This window comes from Hemitrygon akajei, chromosome 16 (assembly GCF_048418815.1).
Source record: "Hemitrygon akajei chromosome 16, sHemAka1.3, whole genome shotgun sequence".
In the NCBI taxonomy this organism is placed as follows: domain Eukaryota; kingdom Metazoa; phylum Chordata; class Chondrichthyes; order Myliobatiformes; family Dasyatidae; genus Hemitrygon; species Hemitrygon akajei.
Window position 1 is genome coordinate 42,814,016 of NC_133139.1, and position 19,685 is coordinate 42,833,700.

Here is a 19,685-nt window from a genome sequence, read left to right on the forward strand (position 1 = left end):
GTAAGTCGGAACAGGTACATCCGGTATTATTTAGCGTCAGTTAGTCAACACCATTTGTCTTAGTATATAATTTACCTTTCTATGCATATAAAACTCTTAAAAACGTATGTTTCAGCGCCGGGCTCGGGAACAGAAGTTCCCGAATTCGATTCAGTGACAGATCGCTCCCAAGTGCGCTCTCCACCATGCTGAGTTGGATGTGGAGGATCAAAAACCCAAAACCCCAATAATTAAACCACTGCGTTGCTTAGTAATAATTGTAGCTTTCATTGGGGCAGAGCCTTTCTCACTTTATCCTTTAAAATCATTCCGATCGTTAACCAACGTAGCCTAATGCTTTTCCAATGACCGGTGGCGTTTCACCTCTTTCCGATTGCTTTATTATTTCCACTTTATTTTCAATTGAGATTATTTTCGTGAACAGAAACACTGCGGATACAAAGTTCTACCACCGGGTGCAAATGTCCACTGCACTGAGAGGCTGAATAAGGAACTTAAGCATCCGTGAATTTTGGTATCCGCGAGGGGTCCCGGAACCAATCCCTCACGGATAAGGAGGGCCGACTGTATCTGCTGACTACTGGGGGGAGGGGCAGTCGATAAACAGATCCATTAGAGTGATCTTCCTTTTCATGTTTCTAATTTCTATCTATATGGCCTCACTAGATAATCCCCCAAGAATGTCATCTGCAAGTACTTCTTTAAATACTCCCTTAGTAAAAAGATACACTCCCAAGATTATAACTGTCAGGGAGAGGGACAGAGCTACTGATCAGTTTGTGGCAAAGATGAAGACAGCAGCATCAGCCTTTCAACAAGGAGTCAGAAGAAATTTCTGCTCATCAAGTACAGAATGGAGGACAAAAAAAAAGGAGAATTTCAAAAAAACTGGAATGTCAGGAAGTGTTGCCAAGGTGCAGCTTGATGTCATCAGCAGATAAATTGTGATGCCAAGAGATCAAGATGCTGACGTGAAATGATGCTTGGGATACATCAGAGAAAGTGTTATGGGGTAAAATAAGATCTTGAGAGATGATGATTTTCCAGACAAAGAATGGAATTAAATGCAATCTTCACCAGTCAGAATACGAAGAAGATATTTGAGTGAAATTATGTGACTGGCTGAATTATAGGCTTCACAGAGTTCACAAAGAACAAGAAAAATTACTCACTTTATCATTACTACCTCAATGTCATTACTAGGACCAGTGAGGACCAGTGGAAACAATAAAAACTTCAGAGGGAAAATTCAAATAAAGAAGTGAAAAAAATTGGAAGCTACTATTTTTACAAACATTTTGAAAACAAAGAAAGTTTAGCGATGGACCATAAGCTTGAACGGAAGAAAGAACAAAGTTTATTTTGAGGAGAAGAATAACAACATTTTCAAATAAGAGCAGTACACAAGAAAGTAAGCATTTAACATCAGCTCACAAAGGGAAAAGAAGTCCGATGTTTACCAATTTGGTTGGCATAGGATCAAGTGAATAGGTGGAAAGGATTAGCTCAGAGAGTATAAAGGGAAAAAAATACCAGAGAAAAAAGTGAGGTTGGGCCGGAGCTGTAAGGGGTCTTGCAAAAAGTTATGCGATTTGAGGAAGGGAATTGCTAGAGAGATATGTCTCTCTGCATTCCTTATAGAAGGTGAGATGGAGGATATAAAAATATAGTCTTATAGTGTCAGAGTCACAGTGCAGAACAGCACAGAAAACAGGCCTTTCCACACATGTAGCCCATGCCGAATTGTTATTCATTGACCCGCACCTAAATCATAGCCCTCCAAACCTCTCCGATACATACTTTGATAAAAGTTGCAATCAAACCTGCATGCACTGCTTCTGAGCAGTGGCACCATCCTCTGAGTGAAGAGGTTCCCCCTCAGGTTTGCCTTAAATAATTCACATTTCATGCTTAACCTATAATCTCTACTTCTGGTCTCAGCCAAACTTGCAATTAAAGCCTGCTTGCATTTATTCTTTGGATGCCCCTCAATTTTGTCTACCTCTATCAAATCTCCCCTCATTCTCCTATGCTCCAGGGAATAAAGTCCTAACCTGTTCAAGCTTTCTCTATAACTCAGGTCCTCAAGTCCAGACAACATCCTTGCAAATTTCTATAGGGAGAAGCGATGTCAACGTTTCGGGCCGAGACGTCGACATCACTTCTCCCTATAGATGCTGCCTAGCCTGCTGTGTTCTACCAGCATTTTGTGTGTGTTGCTGTTTCAATTTCCAGCATCTGCAGATTTCCTCGTGTTTGATCCTTGCAAATTTTCTTGTGTTCTTTCAATCTTATTGATATCTTTTTTCTAAACAGGTGACCAAACGTGAACACAATATTCCAAATTAGGCCTCACTAACATCTCATACTACTTCAACATATCATCACAAATCCTGTACTCAATACTTTGATTAATGAAGGCCAATGTGCCAAAATCTCTCTTTACAACCCTATCGATGTGACAGTTTCTAACCCACTGAGTTAGATGATGATCAGGTTGGGAGACAGATGTGAATTATCCAGCGGAGAATTTAACCTCTGCATTCCTAAAATAATGAGCAGCTTAATTAAACAGTACCACATCATTCTACAATCTAACCAGATATGATTATGAACTGCAACACCATCTGTTAGCCACACCAGACCTTAAGTCTGATAGAAACATGAAAGAGAAGGTGTGGTGGTTTTAATAGATTATGAGGAATAAGATTTGGAAAGAAAGGTGTGACTAGGAGATGTTCAACTCAAAGGTTGTAGGAAGTAGAGGGCCAAAATCAAGACAACCAAGAACATGATGAAAATTCAGCTCTATGCACAATTCTGTGTATTGAAAACAATGCAATCTAATTGATGGTGAGATGGGGGGGGTGTCTGCAGAACGAAGGACATAATGGGTTAAATGGAAAGTGACTCTCTCAAAAGAGGAAACACCCTTCCACATTCAAGGCTCTTCTCAATTCTAACAGTTACAAGCTAACCTATCCAACCTTTCCTCGTAATGCAAACTACCCACTCCAGGTGCTAAACTAGTAAAGCTTTTTTGAACTGCTTCCAACATATTAACACTTTTTCTTAAATGAGGAGACCAACAATAATGATGTTACCCCCTTAATGAAGGAAAACTGAAGCATAACCTCCGATACTTGTATTCAATTGCCTCTTGTAATAAACAATAACATTATCAGATTTATTATTTACTTGCAGTAGCTGCATACTAATCTTTTGTACTCAGGTACCCGAATCTTCCTGCACCTCAAAATTCTGCAATCCCATCAATGAGAAAACAGACATTCTCCATTATCTGCCAAAGTTGGTTATTTCAATATTTTTTTCAAATTTTCTCAAACTATATTGCTTTAGCCAAATCTTTGCTAGCTCTCTTAATGACCCCTTGTAGCCTTAGTTCCTCTTTACAAACACAAGATTCCACAGATGCTTGAAATTCAGAGCAACACACACAAAATACTGGAGGAACTCAGCAGGTCAGGCAGCAATGAATGAATGGAGCAATGAATAAACAGTCAACGTTTTGGGCTGAGACATTTCTTCAGGACTGGAAAGGAAAGGGGAAAACACAATAAAAAGGTGGGGGTGGAAGGGAAGGAGGGCCAGCTAGAAGATGATAGATGAAGCCAGGTGGGAGCAAAAAGGTAAAGGGATGGAAAATGGGGAATCTAACAGGAAAGGAGAGTGGACCATAGGAGAAAGGGAAGGTGGAGGGGCACCTGGGGAGGTAATAAACAGGAAAAGAGGTAAGAAGCCACAGAAGTGTGGGGGGGGGGGGGGGGGGAGCGGGAATTACCAGAAGGAAAAAGAATCAATGTTCATGCCATCAGGTCAGAAGCTACTTAGATGGAATATGACGTGCTGCTCCTCCACCTTGAGTGGCCTCAACATGGCAAAAGAAGATGATGTACTGACAACATCAGAATGGGAATGGAGATAGGAATTAAAATACCGTAGATTTCGCACTACAGAGCGCACCTGATTAAAAGCCGCTGGCTCTAATTTTAGAAAGAAAATCAATTTTGTACTTGTACAAGCCGCACCGGATTTTAGGCCGCAGGTGTCCCACATTGTAATATGAGATATTTACACAGAAAGATATTACACGTGAGGATTTTTTAACTTTTAATTAAATCCATATGGTAACATAAACAAATACATATTGCAAATGCTTTTTTTCGAACCGTGCCTGTAACGCGGCTACTTTTAAATATACATACGTATCGGTAACACACAAATTACATTGCGTATACTTTTTTACTGAACAACATTCCAATATCTCCTAACGACTGGTAAAAAATATATATACTGCAGCCTACCAGGAAAAGTTATTGATCGCCTTTAACTTAAAAGCAGCGTTTTCGCTCAGCTAATGTGCTCCCCCCCCACCTTCCCGTTTATCGCAAACCGGTATTTCCCACAAGACGCGGCGAAATCGGATGTGACGTCATAGCATCCCGGGATGTAGTACAGAAAACAAATATAGTTAAAACACTTCTAACTTTAACTAGAAAATACTAACAAATGAATTACTAAGCGAAAATATTATAAACTAAATAACTGCCATAAAGGCAGCACAATGCTTTTCTTCGAGTGTTTTCCATGTTGATGAGGGTGAGTACAAATGACTGATTTACAATAATTTAATTGTGAAAGTGCGCTTGATTTATCGTACAATTTCATTGGACCTCTGTGAACTACTCATCAATTTTATTGGTCTACTGTTACCAGGCAAAATGTTTTTGGCGGCATGAAAAAAAATCATGCATTAGCCGCACCGTAGTAAAGGCCGCAGTGTTCAAAGCTGTTCAAAATGTGGGGAAAAAGTAGCGGCTTATAATCCGACATCTACGGTAGTTGGCCACCAGGAAATTCCACTTTTGGCAGACAGAGAGGAGGTGCTCGACAAAGCAGTGCTCCAATTTACATCGGTTCTCACCAATGTAGAGGAGCGCCACCGGGAAATTACATTGGTAAAGGAATTTCTGTGCTGCCTATGAGAATGTGAAGAGGGTAAGGGGTACGTGTAGAAGGGATGGGCGAGGGGTAAGTGTAGCAAAATATGTAGACAGGACTGGGGGAGGATACATTATTGGGGAAGTAGCTAAGATAAGATTCCAGATAGCAAGTGGCAACCACAAAGAAAAGGGAACCTGCGACCACAAGACAATGTGTTTGGCAAAGTATTTTTAGCTACCGAAGATTCCGGATTTTAAGCCGCTACTTTTTTCCCACATTTTGAACAGCTTTGAACTTTGCGGCCAATAATCCGAAGCGGCTAATGCATGATTTTTTTCATGCCGCCTCGTAAACATTTTGCCTCGTAACAGTAGACCAATAAAATTGATGAGTAGTTCACAGAGGTCCAATGAAATTGTACGATAAATCAAGCGCACTTTCACAATTAAATTATTGTAAATCAGTCATTTGTACTCACCCTCATCAACATGGAAAACACTCGAAGCATTGTGCTGCCTACTTAGTTTAAACTATATTTGTTTTCTGTACTACATCGCGGGATGCTATGACGTCACACCCGGTTTCGCGGTGTCTTGTGGGAAAATGCCGGTTTGCAATGAAACGGGACGGAGGGAGGGAGCGCATTACGCGAGCGGCTTTGGATCTGAGCGAACTCTGCTTTTAAGTTAAAGGTATCAATAACTTTTCCTGGTAGGCTGCAATATATATATTTTTTTACCAGTCGTTAGGAGATATTGGAATGTTGTTCAGTAAAGAAGTATACGCAACGTATATTTAAAAGTAGCCGCGTACGGGCACGGTTCGAAAAAAAGCATTTGCAATATGTATTTGTTTTTGTTACCATATGGATTTAATTAAAAGTTAAAAAAATCCTCACGTGTAATATCTTTCTGTGTAAATATCTCATATTACAACGTGGGACACCTGCGGCCGAAAATCCGGTGCGGCCTAAAATCCGATGCGGCCTTTACAATTAAAAAAATGATTTTATTTCTAAAATTAGAGCCAGCGGCTTAAAATCAGGTGCGCTCTGTAGTCCGGAATCTACGGTATATACCTATTTTGAGTGGTTTGCTTGCGTCCATACCCATTCCGAGTATTACGCTTGCGTCTATGCTTATTCCGAGTATTTCGCGTGCTTAGCTATGCAATAGCCATTCAATTGATGAATTTGAATCGGTAACCATATCTGTGAATGTAGTACCCTGCTTTTGGGTATAAGTATGACCTTTGTAAACTGACAAATTGGGAGTTGGCTACCTTACGCCTGAAGTGCATGGGGCTGCAAACTCCTCTCTGAATAAAAACCATTTCAGAGGTAATTTCGTGTCTCAGGTGTTTTTCCTCAACTGAGCAGGTTAATAATTTCAGGTTGACACCTGTCCTGCTGAGAACACACATTCATTGTGGGTTCCTATTTACAAGTTTTTCCTTTTTAACTTTATGCCATTAGACAATTTAACAACTATGCCTTCAGTACATTTACGCAAGTCATTTATATAAACTATAAAAAGCAGAGGCCTCAGCATCAACCTTTGGGACCTACTACTTTTTTTACATCCGCCAACTAGAAAATACATTTATGCCTATTGTTTCCTGTAAGCCAGCCAATCTTCTATCCTCACCAATTTGCTACACCACAGTTCTTGTTTTCTGCAATAACCCTACATGTTACATCTCAATGCTCATATATTCAAACAAATATTTGGAAGAACTACATGCCAGTGCTGGATACATGGAAAAGGAAACTGATAAGGTTTTCCATTAATGACCAAAAAATTTTAAAGTTTTGAAAACAAACTTTATTCCATCTTTGTAGAGGAGATAGATTTACACTGATACAGGCTAGACATCACCAGAGATGTTCTGACCTCATCCTAAAATGCAAAGCAGTGGACTACAGAGTTCCCCAGGATATGGAATCCAACTTTACACAAATTCTCCCATACATCTTTAAAGCATTTTCAAGCTACTGATAATCCATTCCATGGTATTCATTACTGCATACAGTATATATTCAATTAGTCTAATTATGGATACAGTTGGGGTGATTATTCAATGGAATCAAATTATAGCAAGACTACGTTAAACAATTCTCTATGTTAGTTATAGAAAACAGACATTTCTGACTTACAGAAAGATCAGCTCACAGACATTCTTGGGAACAGAACTCTTACGTAACTCGGGAACTGCCTGTATTTGTGCTTGGAAGATCAAGGCAGAAAACCACAGGTAATAACTACTGCTGACACTTCTATGTTTATAACACACTGCAGCATGGTTGCTGAGTGTGTGTTCAATGATGGCAATGTTCATTTGACATTACTTGCTTCATTTTCTACCATACAATGCCCTTGAGAATGTTGAAACACACCTTCACTGTAATACTGATTATCAGCTTAGAATTAAAAGGCCAAGCATATACAGTCACTGAAAGAGAATGAAAGTGCAATCTCCTTCCCACCCCACCCCCCTCCAACCAGTTATATTTTACATTCCTACTGCTCAGTCCCTTCACCACCCCTTTCTTCTGGCAATGCTGTTTCGTCCCACTCCTCCCACCCAATCATCTCCCAAATCAAACTGGCTACTGAAGTCAGGTTTGGAGGCAAAAGAAGAAGAAAATGTTGGATAGAGCCAGTCCTACTCCTATATCCTGTTGTGGATATTTCACACATGGTTCTTAAAAAAAAAATCCAGGGGATTTTTAAAAAACTTATTCAACAGTCTGGCAGGTGACAACTACATCAGTATACAAGCAGAAGCAGTCAATCTTTGCTCATCCAGATGCTCACAATTCTGTTACAATCAGAAGTAACCCATCATGAGGTGAAATTATATCTATTCTTAAACTGGAAAATACGGTGCACTAGGCCCTTACAAGCTAATGAAGCATCAGCAGGAGTTGTGGCTCCCAATTCTTTTCAGTAACCAATAGGTGTTACACCAACTCAATACTGTGTGTTAAAAGAGGAGAATAAATTAACAAGGAAGCTCTGTTTTGACTTTAAATTCAAAGGCACAGAGACATGACCAGCTGCTAAATCTAGTCTAATGCAGATTCATCAGGCACAGTAGGAAGGTACTTTGCTTTGAGCTGGCAAATTAAAGGAATATCAAACCTGCTATGACCTGACATTTTGGCAGAAGTACAGACATACGTAATAATACCACCAAAAGGGCTAGAGGAGGTTGCTCAATAAAGATTACACAATAATTCAGAAAAGCAATCAGTAATGCAATTTGCAAACTCATGTTTATCTGATTTATACAAGTCACTTGTAGTTAATTATTGTGCAGTTTATTCAGTTAAAGTGTGGTGAGATTATATAAAGGAACACAAATCTCACCATTCAACTAACAGAAACAGGTTTAGGGACAGCATGTGCACAGGTAGAGCTCAAAATCTCCAAGGAGATCAGCAAATTATCTCTGACCATCTGTTTTATGCTTCATAAGAGGTGACACATTACTTACCGTACTTGTTAGAAGACAGTTGACACTATCTCGAGAAAATGCGACAAATAAATAGGTGGCTTGCACCTGCAAAAAAGAATAGAGAGGTATGTTACAGAGGGTCAATTACATGGTTTTGCAACATTTCATAATGTGAGATTGCATTAAATACCAAGCAGATCAAGATTATTAAAAAGGTACATAGATCATTTATCACCATATTTTCCCATTTTCCTTGAGTTTCTCTTGAAGTCATTGACACTCCTATCACCTGGCTTCACATAGCAACCATCTGGTACTTCACCAATATGGATAAAACCATATTTGGAACAAGTCTAAACAGCCTTTCAGCTGTATTCCAGCCAAAGTGAAACCCATCAGTTTAGATCATAATAAAGATATACTTTTGAGCTTGGACCACTAAAAGATGTGAGATCACTGACTGTGTCCACATGCGAGATCACTGGATAATTTAACATTCCTGAGCAATTCACAACAGTAATTGTGGTACAGTATTTCAATTCCTGGCTTGACTGAACTTAGCTAACTCAGCAAGATCAGGGCCTTGTGGTATGAATAACTTAATATAACAAACAGTTCCTTCTCATTAAGCTACTGAAACAAAATTTCAGAAAACCATGAAGATTTCTGGAAGTCATGCACCAGCTGGCAAATTAATTATTGTGCAATTAAGCTTATTTGGATTATGTTCCAATCACCTGTACCATATTTCAAAAGAAGCAATTCCTGACTTACATGATTCCTTTAAATGTCTTTTGATGCCCAGCAAGAAAAATGATCACACATAATTGTTTAGAAATGAGCATAATCTATCAGTTTGACAATCAAAATAAATTCTAGTCGCATTACTCATTACATCCAGGTCTACGTTCCTTTTTCAGTATCAAACAGCAATCAAAAAGACTTTTAACATAAATGGATTAAAGTGGTACTTTAATCTTTGTTATAGCAACTTTGTTACTATTTCATTGATAAAGCATGAGATTGAATAATATAAATCACACTATTCCCCAAAAGGGAATAGATTGTGGAATTTACATGAGATCTGGCAAACTGAGACTTCAAATGTACATTTTTGGTTGAACTATGCTGATCCATTGACGCTGTGAATAAGAAATGTAATGCCCTGGTTAAGATTTCAACTGCTATGCTGTGAGGTACTGTATTTTATTCTTGCAGTTTTCTGTAAAAACAGTGTGTCCTGCTGGTAGAGTATTTTGGTTTTGGCTAAAGATAAGGAGCCATATTGTTCAACTTAGGAATATTGTGTCAGCTGAGCAGGATGGTGGGATGGAGAAAAGGTTCTAGAGAGATCTGGGCAGATCTCTAGAGAGATATTTCTGATGGACAGTAGTCAGGTTTGTCATCTTTTGGCAGCAAATGCAGAGGAGAGGAGATCAGGGAGGACACCTGGAGGACCCGATCCGAAGGGGTGACCCTGATGCCAGGAGTGATTCGTGAGACAGAAGAATCTAAGAAAAACTCTACCTGTGATTGGCGATGTGAATTCAGTACTGTGAGTAAAGCAGTACACTCAACCACTACTGAAACGAGCTCCAACAATTATGTGCACATTTAGACTGGTTTAACTGTAATGGGCCCTTTTCTTCTCTTTTTTCTATTCACTGTTTGAAAAAGCTGAACTTGGTAAATATACTTTCTTTATAATATTATGCTGTACATGATCTGTTATTTCTTGCCAACCAGTAATTATGTATGGACAGTACTTACACAGCACTCGCTCAAATAGAGGTTCCTTTAATAGGATTTCCCAATGTTCCTGTTTGGTTGAACCCCAAATCAAACTGACCCTATAAGTATATCATTTATGAAAGGTGGCCTTCTCGCCACTGAGTCACGTGGCTGCTAACAAAGTTAGCTGACAAGCCAAGTTTGTATTCAAGCCCCGGTGCAAAGGTTATAGCAGTTATCCTGCAAAATAGTTACTTCACTCAATATTACCAGATAAGCTCAGAGATGGAATCTCCATTGAAAATGCTTTTTTGGTGATCTCGGTGAGAGAGTACAAGCATGAGAATAACTTTTTAAAATTGTAGTTGTCTGTGTGCTCTTTGCGGGATTATAATACAATCACTGTTCCACATGCCTACATCTATTTTAGTTAACTCACAATACAAATCCATGTGAACATTTTTAAGAACTGTATAAACCATATTGTCAATGTAAATCATTCATTAAGGACACAAAGTGAATTTAGCAACACACAAGGCGCTGGAGGAACTCAGGAGGTCAGACGGCACCTATGAAAATGAATAAATTGTCAACATTTCAGGACGAGACCCTTCTTCAGGACTGGAAAGGAAGGGCAAAGAGGCCAGAATTGGTGGGGGGGAGGGGGGGGAGAAGAGGAAGGAGATAGCCAGAAGGTGATAAATGAAGCCAGATGGGTAGGAAAGGTAAAGGGCTGGAGAGAAAGGAATTTGATAGAGGGGGGGAATGGATCCCAGGAGAAAGGGAAAGAGGAGGGGACCCCAGGGAAGATGTAAGAGGCCAGAGTAGGGAATACAAGAGTGGAGGGGAGGGAAAATTATTTTTACCGGAAGGAGGAAGCGATATTCCTGCCATCAGGTTGCAGGCTACCCAGACGCAATACAAGGTTTTACTCCTCCACCCTAAGGGTGGCACAAGAGGAGCCCATTGACCAGTATGTCAGAACAGGATGGGAATTGCAATTAAAATGCTGGGCCACTGAGAAGTTCCACTTTTGGCAGATGGAGCTGGGGTGCTTGACGAAGCAACCCCCAACTTAGGAGAAGGCTGCAATGGGAGCACCAGACACAATAGGCAACCCCAGCAGATTCACAGGTGAAGTGTTGCCTCACCTGGAAGGACTGTTTGGAGCCCTAAATGGAAGTGAGGGAGAAGCTGAATGGGCAGGTGTAGCACTCTGGCCACTGCAGGGGTAAGTACCAGGAGATAAGTGGGGAGGAACGAATGGAAAAGGGAATCATGGAGGGAGCAATCCCTGTGACTAGGTTTGCTCCTCAGGGGTCAGTATTGGGACCACTACTTGGATAATGGAATTGATGGCTATGTGGCAAAGTTTGCAGATGATACGAAGAAAGATGGAGTGTACATAGTGCTGAAGAAGCAATGCAATTGCAGAAGGACTTGGATTGGGAGAATGGGCAAAAAAGTGGCAGATGGAACAGTGTTCGGAAATGTATGATAATGCATTTTGGTAAAAGGAACAATAGTGCAGACTATTACCTAAATGGGAAGAAGTTTCAAACATCAGAGGTGCAGAGAGTCTTGGGAGTCCTCATGCAAGACTCCCAGAAGGTTAATTTACTGGTTGAGTCTGTGGCAAAGGTGGCAAATGCAAAGTTGGCATTTACATCAAGGGGAATAGAATATAAATGAGATAATGCTGAAGCTTTATAAGACACTAGTCAGGCTGCATTTGGAGTAGTGTCAACAGTTTTAGGCCCCATATCTCAGAAAGAATGTGCTGTCATTGGAGTCCCAAGGAGGTTCCCAAGGATGTTTCCAGGAGTGAAGGGGTTAACACATGAGAAGCATTTGGCAGCTTTGGGCCTGTACTTATTTAGAAGAATGCAGGCGGAATCTCATTGAGACCTATTGGAAGTTGATAGGACTAGAAAAGGTGGATGTGCAAAGGACATTTCCTCTGGTGGGAGTATCCAGATCTAGAGGGCACAGCCTCAAAATTGAGAGGCAACTTTTTAGAACAGAGGCAAGGAGGAATTTTTTTTTAGCAAGAAAGTGGTGAAATTGTGGAATGCTCAGCCACAGATTGTGGTGGAGGCCAACTCCATGGGTATACTTAAGGCAGTTGATAGTTTTCCGATCAGTCAGGGCATCAAGGGATGTGGCGAGAAGGCAGGTGATGGGGTTGAGCGAGATCCACCATCAGCCATGATGGAATGGCAGTGCTGACTCTATGGGCTAATGACCTAAATCTGCTCCTAGGTCTTATGAAGGGGGTGGGAGGATGTAAAGATGTTCGATGGTATGATCCCTCTAGAGATGGACGAAGATGTGTTGGATACAGAGGCTCACAGGGTGGTAGGTAAGGACAAGAGGAACTCTATCATTGTTAAGGTAGGTGGGAAGATGGATGATGGACATTCAGGAAATGGAGAAGATGCGGGTAAGGACAGGATCAATGGTGGAGGAAGAGAAACCCCATCCTTTGAAGGAGGAGGAAATTTCTGATGTCCTGGAAAGGAAAGCCTGGAAACAGATCCTCGGAACTCCAAGTTTGTGGAGTGGTGCAAGAGGAATCACCTGCTCCTGAATGCCAAAACCATGGAGATAGTGACTGATTTTTAGGAGAAAGAGGACTGTGACAAGTCCTGTATACATTCTGGGAGAAGTTGCAGTGGTGGAGCAGTAGAAATATTTGGGTGTTCACCTCAACAACAGACTTGACTGGAAAACCAACACCAAAGCTTTTTACAATAAGGGGATGAGCAGACTCTATTTTCTACGGAAGCTGAGATCCTTCAATGTACGCAGCAGGATGTTGCAGATCTTTTACCAGTCTGTTGTAGTGAGTTCGGTCTTCTTTGCTGATTTATTTTGGGGGAGCAGCATCGGTGCTGATGATGCAAAAAGACTAAATAAACTCATGAAAAAGGTTGGATCCATCCTTCGTTACAACCTGGACTTCTTTTCAGTTAGTGGTGGAGAGGAGGTCACTAAACAAACTGATATCTATTATGGACAATCCGGTACATCCTCTCCATACCTACTGAATAAGCAATGGGGCATTTTTATGAACAGACTAATTCAGCTTCGCTATCACAAGGATCATTACAAAAAATCTTTTCTACCAAATACAAAAAGCATATAAAACAGTTCATCTCTGTGCAACAGGAGAACACACATCATAGTACAATAGTCTGTTTTATTATTTTGTACATTATTGTGTATATTATTCTGTACTTTATTATTAGTTAAGTCTGCACACTAAGTGTGTTTTTAAATGTTGCTGCTGTAACGGAAGAATTTCCCACTTAGGACCCATAAAGTACTTATTATTAGTCACCTACCATTCATAGTCTTAACTCCTATGCTGGTTTGACTTTCCAAAATGCATCACCTCATACTTATCTGAATTGAAATCTATTTGCCACTCCTCAGCACATTTCACTAACTAAGATACCTTCAATTTACGGAAATCTTCCTCACTATCAACACAATCTAACTTTATGCCACCTACAAACTTCTGATTAACCAATAACAAAGGTCCCAACATCGAACCCTGCAGCATACCACTACTCACTTACCTCCATTCCAAAAGAAAACAAACTACAATCACCGCATTCTGCTTCCTACCTCGAAGCCAGTTTTGAATCTACCTTACCAGATCTAGCTGGATTCCATGGAACCTAACCTTCCAAACCAAACTACTATGCAGGACCTTATTGAAGGTCTTTCGAAAGACAAAACAGACAACATTCACTCCCTATCCCTCATCTATTCTTTTGGTTACCTCTTCAAAAAGATTAACCATGTATGACTTCCCAGGCACAAAGCCATGCTTACTCCCCCTAATCAGACATTGTCTCTCCAAAGTGCAAATTTTAATTGGAAAGTATTCTAAAGATCTTTTACAGGAGCAAATCAAACAAACAGGAATACCAATGCAAAGATGAAGATAAAAACATGGATTTCACGGTGAGAAGACAAGAAAAAAAATAGAATAGCTGGAGTTGTACAAGAGTTCTGGCAAGTATTGCAAGATGTCAAGCACTTATTGATATAGGGAGAGACAAGTTAAATTAATGAAAGTGTTAAACTAGGTACATTTGGAGATAAAGACCTGGCATTGGAAAAGAGATTGTCATTAAGAGTTGGAACATAGATGATGACAGCCTACCCAGGGAATAGTGTCTAATGCAAGATGTCAATACAGTCGGCCCTCCTTATCCGCAGGGGATTGGTTCTGGGAACCCCCGCAGATAACAAAAAATGTGGATGCACAAGTCCCTTATATAAAATGGCGTAGTATTTGCATATAACCTACGCACATCCTCCCGTATACTTTAAATCATCTCTAGATTACTTATAATACCTAATACAATGTAAATGCTATGTAAATAGTTGTTATATTGTATTGTTTAAGGAATAATGACAAGAAAAGGTCTGTACATTTTTAGTACAGATGCAACCATCATAGCTCTTCTGGGAATGCTGATAACGCTTCAGCATCAGCCGATCCCAATTCTCCCGTGATCTTTAAGTTCTGAGGCTGTATGTAGCGCTTTATATAGCTAGCCAGCCATCCCTTACTAGCCTTAAACTCCTTCCTCTCACTCACAACACATGTAGCGAATGAGGACGCGAGGCGAACAATGCTCAAACAACGAGTAATACTTTTAATCATCTCTAGATTACAGTACTTATAATACCTAATACAATGGAAATGCTATGTAAATAGCTGTGACACTGTTGTTTAGGGAATAAGGACGCTTTAGAGGAGGCTCAATAATACTAATGTCAGGATCTGTGAAGATTGAGGGCTGAGGATCTTCTAGCATTGAAGGTTGAGACTTCACAATTGCAAATGCTTTAGTTAGAAACATTGTTAAAGGAATTGTTACGCAAACACGAGGAAATTTGCAGATGCTGGAAATTCAAACAACACACACAAAATGCTGGTGGAACGCAGCAGGCCAGGCAGCATCTATAGGAAAAAGTACAGTTGACGTTTCGGGCCGAGACCCTTCGTCAGGACTGTACTTTTCCTATAGATGCTGCCTGGCCTGCTGCGTTCCACCAACATTTTGTGTGTGTTGTTTATAGAAATTGTTATCGTCTTAGCCTTTGAGGAATTGCTTTGACCGCTTAATTGCTTTTTAGGAGCCATTTTTTCACAGAAACAAAGTAGTGGCCGAACCAGACACAACGCGAACTATGCTCAAACAACGACTGCTGGAAAGAGAACTTCCGGGTTTTCCCAATCCGTGGTTGGTTGAATCCGTGCATGCAGAACCCGTGGATAAGGAGGGCCGACTGTATCTTGAAATTACAAATACAAACTAAAATATTAAAACAGAGATTGTGCCAATTAGTTGAGTTTTTTTTTTAACTACAACAAAAAATAATGGGTTCTGATTTTAAAGGAACAAAGGTACAGTACAAAAAAGACAGTGAAAAGTCAAAAGGGTAGAAGACAGAAAAGGATTATGACTTACAACCATAGCTGCTGCAATACAGGAAGCATGATAGTGAAAATTCACACAGCAGTTTCACGAAGATCAAGATACCTGTTGTTAATAATGTTGGTTGGCTAGAGATCATTGAGAAGTCAGCCTCCGCTCTTCCTCAAATTCTGATATAAAATTTTAACCTATTATCTAAAAGGAAAGAGAGCCTCAATCCAATATCCGTTAAAAAGAGCTCCACCTCTGAGAGCTCAACACTTACCGAGTACAACACGGAAACACCTGCTAGAATTACACACTCAAGTCCCTGCAAAGAGATTTACATACAAAGCCTGAAGCAAGAATACCATTACTAAACCAATGCTGACAGATGTACAGAATATAGGATAAAGGAAGCACTCCAGAGCATATTCAGTCTATAGAAAACCTAAAAATACAATGCATTAGCCTTCAATTTTCGGAATCTTTTGTTCAACACAGCCCCAAAATTCACTGTTTTCCTCTATCAAAGTCAAGTCTAATGAAATCCAGTTTATAGACAAAACAGATGACAATACAGAAGGAGTAACACTTCAGAGTCGCCATACTTATTATCCCTCTCCTCCAACATAATAAAATGCCTTGGTGAATTCCAAGTAATAACAATAGATTCATCTTCACCTTTGATGCATTAGTACCTCATACTAATCAGTCAGATACAGGCAAGATGGATGGATTTTCTCCGAGATTCTCCAGATAAGTATGAAGGAACAGAAATACATGGAATAGCTTGTCAGAATTATGGACAAATTGTTCAAAGTTCTACCAATATTTGAGCCAGAAATAGAAATGCTTCTAGAGGAATGGACTGGAATGGCAAGTACTGGAATGGATTCAAAATTCAGGAGGTGCTTGTAAACGTAGTCTGAACTTAATACATTGGAAACAGAAAGTAAATAGAAATTAACTTCAGCAGAGATCAGACAGCTATGTTATGAGGTCAGGATGTTGCTGTGCTGGTTGGAGAAAAACATCAGGAAGAATGAAAAGCAAATACAGATTTTAATAGTGGTAAAGTAAGGAAATGCAAATTGTATAGAGAGAACCAAATAGTCTAGATGATGGTAGTTATGTTTTAACACTCAGCTGAGGATCAGAATGTTCGTACACCAAAATTACACAAACCAAGATCAATCTACTGCCAGGTGTAAAAAGCAATTAAATTTTGTTTTTGTTTATAACAGCTAAAGACAACAAACTTAATTCTAAAAAACCACGAAATGCTGGCAGAACTCAGCAGGCCAGACAGCATCTATGAGAGGAGGTAGAGACGATATTTCGGGCCGAAACCCTTCATCAGGAGTGGAGGTTAATTTCTACCTCCTCCCATAGATGCTGTCTGGCCTGCTGAGTTCTGCCACCATTTTGTGTTTTTTTTATTTATTTCCAGCATCTGCAGATTCACTCGTGTTAAATTTAATTCTACTAACTTGAAATTGCAGAATAGTTACATGTATTTATCTAATGCCTGGTTTTAGACAAATGAAACAGTAGCGTAACACTTTCAGTGGCAGTGATCTGGGTTCAATTCCCTATACTGGCTGTGAAGAATCTGTACATTCCCACCAGAACCACATATGTTTTCTCCAAGTGCTCTTACTGAATATTACACTTAGTAAATTGTGGGCATGCTAAGTTGGCGCCAAAAAACTGAAACTTGTGACTGCCTCCAGCACATCCTCATACTGCACCACTCATTTCACTATCTTTTTTGATGTTTAGATGTACATGTGACAAATAAAGCTAATCTATCTAAACCTGACTGAAAAATGGCTATGAGATTTACAATTGATGGTGCGAAGATGCGAGATACTGTGGTTTAGGTTAAAATGGTGATTTAATTTGTTCCAAGTATGTTAGTGAAAGGCAGAATCTAAGGGCAGGAATATAGGGAGAAAAGTGGCTAGCAGGGGATTAGTGGGCCAAACAGCCTGTTTCAGTGCTGTATGACTTTTATGCATACATGCAAAAGGTAGACTCTAAGCCTTTGCATAAAGATGAAAAAAGGTGATACTAAACATTGAATTTTAATCTACAAGTCAGATGAAAATGGAATTTAAACTTGCTCTTAACAATGCAGCCGATACCATACTAACAAGTACATTATTAACATATGCATAAATTACACAACCCTGAGATTTGTCTTCTTAACAGGCAGCCACGAAACAAAGAAACTCAAAAGAACCCAAACACCCAATGTACAGAAAAATAAAACAAACCATGCGAACAATAAATCCAAGCAAACAACGTTCTGAACTGAAGTCCACAGAGTACAGCCACAGACCCTTAGTTCAGCGCAGAGCCCAGTAAAAGTCGTGGAGCACTGAGCTAAACTGGCCCATCCGTCACCTCGGGTCCCAACACCCTGGCCTTTTACCAATCTGGCCCAGTGCCTAAATCATTGTCCAAACCCCACCACATTTATTCGGGCCTGTACCCAACCTTTCCAATTCAGCACCGGGCTTAAATCATTATCCAAATATTGGGTTCAGTCGGCTCAATCCACTCTGCTGCCTGGACCCCGCTGCCTCAGCTCGGCCTGTACCCAACCCCTCCAATTCTGCCCAGCATTTAAATCGTTGACCGAAAGTCAGGTTCAGACACTTCAATAACACTTTAGTGTCTGGACCCCACTACCTGAATTCAGCCTCTATCAGACCTTTCCTATTCAGCCTACCTCTTAAACCTCAGGTCTTCCTCGCTCTCTGTGACAAGCCCACTGCCTTGCCTTATTTCTGCCACATCGAATTGCCTCGGAGTCCAAAGGGAAGGCCATTGTTTGCGACAATTGTTTACCAGAAAAAGAGTGATTAACAGGGTATTTAGTTGTTTTCTTTGTTTCATTAGCCATCAGCCAGAAGTTGCTGAGATTTGCCAGCGCCATCTTAACTTACTTCCAGTCTCAGCACGTTTTTTAAGAAATGCTCTAAAATTTTGTAGAAACTGAGTTCCAACGTTTTAGGCACAAGCATGAAAGTCAGCTTGTTCTGCGATAATTTCACAGTGACAGAATAAAGCCATGGTAACAAAAGTCAACTGATTTCAACAAAGATTAAAAAAGTGAATATTCCAAAACCTGATGGTTTTTGCACATGCACTTATATATTTCATGTCTTCCTCAGTTACATGTGGTAAGCTTTTGCTACCTGTTATCTGTCTTCTCAGCTGCAGCCATCTGAAAAGATGCACAAATGGAAGCCACAAGGCAACAAATGCAAGAGGAAGAAGGTACAAACACAACAGCTGCCAGACAGCAAGTTTCCAGGTGAAGATATGAGTAGTGAAGAGTTTTGATGCAGAAAACCTGCAGTGTTTATTTTGTTTCCCTCACCACAGTATTGTCGCTCCAGCAGTTTCTGATCTTATGTGTTGCAGAGTTGAAATTGCTTATAGCACTGGCTCACAATGACAGATAATCAGCATCACTACTGTACGTTGGACAAATGTTTTATTACTGATACATTATTTTATTCTCCTATAAAGGAAATTATTGAAGCGTAGTGTGTCTATTTGAAATAGGCCCCTAAAGAGCTTTTGGTGCATAGCTGAATTTTCATAATCACATTAGCTCCTTGCAGCAATTAGTATTTCCATAAACAACATTTCCTGCACATCAGGAAATTAAGAATAAATAAGAGCACAAGCCAAAATTGAACAATACAATGGAAAATAAGAGGTTCCATTTACCAGGGTGTTCTAGTGATGATAAAGACATTTATAGCAGGACATTCAATAACAGAAGGTGCAAATGTCCTTCCAGGAAGGACATTAGCACCTTCTTTAAGTGAATTAAAACGCAAAGACTTAAAACATTCCCTGAAGTGGCTAAGCAGAGACAGAGATAGCCAACAACAGCTTTCCAATAATGCCCAGATCGTGGAAATTTTTTTTACAACAAAACTGCAGTTAAAAGTACGTAACCTATAAAAGGATTTTGAAGAAGCCCGTGAATTCTCCAGTAATATATCAACACAAAGTTCTAAGGTTACGTAAACTCTGGGCGGCAGTGTCACAGGGAGTGGAGCT

At 40.0% G+C, this 19,685-nt stretch overlaps 1 protein-coding gene across 3 annotated transcripts in view; it reads right to left on the reverse strand.

Moving 5' to 3' along the window:
• kdm4b (lysine (K)-specific demethylase 4B) overlaps positions 1-19,685 on the reverse strand; it is a 535,771-nt gene that overhangs the window by 471,940 nt on the left and 44,146 nt on the right. For all 3 annotated transcript variants that reach the window (XM_073068769.1, XM_073068770.1, XM_073068771.1), the window contains one exon: positions 8,464-8,529. The gene's annotated coding sequence lies outside the window, so the exon portion shown is untranslated. The remainder of the gene's footprint in view (positions 1-8,463; positions 8,530-19,685) is intronic.